Source organism: Penaeus monodon, chromosome 11 (genome assembly GCF_015228065.2).
Source record: "Penaeus monodon isolate SGIC_2016 chromosome 11, NSTDA_Pmon_1, whole genome shotgun sequence".
NCBI classification, from domain to species: domain Eukaryota; kingdom Metazoa; phylum Arthropoda; class Malacostraca; order Decapoda; family Penaeidae; genus Penaeus; species Penaeus monodon.
In genome coordinates, this window is record NC_051396.1 from 45,002,359 (window position 1) to 45,004,891 (window position 2,533).

A 2,533-nucleotide genomic window follows, 5' to 3' on the forward strand; every position below is an offset into this window, starting at 1 on the left:
GATTATTGTAGACGCTATTATTGTTATTACTACTATTGTCATTATCAATGTTTTTGTTATTATTGTTGTTTTACATGTTATTGTTATTATTATTATTATTATTGTTGTTGTTGTTGTTGTTGTTGTTTTTATTATTATTATTATTATTATTATTATTATTATCGTTGTTTATCATTATTACTATTATAATTGTTATTATTATTATTATTATTATTATCATTATGATCACAATTATTAATATTATAACTATATATATTATGATTATTGTTATTATTATAATTATCATCATTATTATTATTGTTACTATTGTTTTCTGTCATCTATCATTATCATTATTATTATCATTATAATTATCATGACCATAACAGTGATACTCGTGATAATAATTATCATTATTTCCATTAGTATTAATAGCAGTAATATCATTATTATTACTATTATTATTATTATTGTTATTATTATTATTATTATTATTATCATTATTACTGTTGTTATTATTATTATTATTGTTATTATTATTATTATCATCATTATTATTATTATTATTGTTATTATTATTATTATCATTACTGCTACTTCGGCTTCTACTTTTATGATTATTATTTTTGTTATCATCTCCGGAATCATTAATTAATATCATCATAAATGATAATCTCTCGTTATCTATATTATCTGTTCTCTCTCTCTCTCTCTCTCGTATTTCAATTTATCTGCGAAAAAAAGAAAAATAACAAAATAATATATTTTCAAATTGATAAATATCAAGAAATATTTAATAGGTATTTATTATCATACGTTACTGTTAGAAAATGAAATAAAAAAAACTATTTTTTTTAACTTAAATATATATGCATGCATGCACACCAACACAACACACACACACACACACACACACACACACACACACACACAACACACACACACACACACACACACACCAACACACACACACACACACACACCTAAATATAAAGTGTGTGTGATTATATCTATAATATTGAACCTTGTACAGGAACACACTTCAAAAAACGAAAAAAAAACCGTATTTTTAAGCTCGTATCCCTTACCAATGGCGCCCGGGAGGATGGACCCCGTTTCTGCAAATCGCGCCAGGATCTTGGACACGCAGCCATGGGAGACCAGAAGGTGCCTGGAGATGTCACAGGGGCGGTAGCCAAGGAGTGCCAAGTGGAGGATGCGCCAGCGAGTCACAACAGGCAGCGGGCGGCCGTTGGCGTAATGGCCGCCCAGTTGATTCACGCCGCAGCGACCGCCTGGGGTTAAGAGTATGTTGATGTTATTGTGATTTTATTTCTGTTATTGTGATGTTACTGCTATTATTGTCGTGTTATTGCTGCTGTTGTGATGTTATTGCTGTTATTGCTATGGCAATGCTATTATTGTGTTGTTATATCTGTTGTTGTGATGTTATTGCTGTTATTGTGATGTTATTCCGGTGTTATTGCTGTTATTGTGATGTTATTCCGGTGTTATTGCTGTTATTGTGATGTTATTCCGATGTTGTTTATTGCTGTTGTTGTGATGGTGGTTTAGTTATTATTACTGATGTTATTGTTAGCATAGCAACGTCAGTTATGATAACAATAATGATAATATTGATGATGATAAAATAATGATAATAATAATAATTATAACAAAGGTGATTATTACTATTATCATTATCGTTATTATTACTATAATTATTAGAATCATCATCATCATCATCGTTATCATTATTATTATTTTCATTTTAATCAATGTTATTACTACCATCATCATAGCCAGTATTAATGTTATTATTATTATTATTGTTATTATTATTATTATTTTTTATTTTTTAAAATCATTATCATTATCATTTATTCTAATGTCATTATCATTATTATTATTTATATTATCATTATCATTATCGCTATTATTATTATTATTATTATTAATATTAATATCATTATTTATTATTAATATTATTATTATTATTATTATTATTATTATTATTACATCATAATTGTTATTATTATCATCATTGTTATTGATATTTTCACTATTATCCTTAATATCCTTAATATTATTATTGGTCATAATTATCTTCATCACCATCACCATTATTATTACTATCATCTTTATTATTATTATTACTACTACTACTACTACTTTTATTGTGATTATAATTATTGCATAATTATTGATATTGTTATAGTTACTGTTGTTATCATCATCATGATCTTGCTATTATTACCAGTATCACTCTCAACAGAACTCGTGAGAAATCATTCAGTTGATATACTAATTTTTTTTTCACCATTTTAAAATATGCTCTGAATGTCACACACTAACTCGTGTGTGAATATATGTGACTTTAACCAAAATCTATATTCAAATAGCCGGGCTCCTATCAACAAAATAGCTCTAAACATTTATATAGTCATGTTTACCTCAGGTGATGATGATGATGATAATAATAATGTATTGGGAATGGTAAATGCTGTTGATAAGAAGGTAGTCATAGTGAAAAGTATATTATTAATTTTCATTA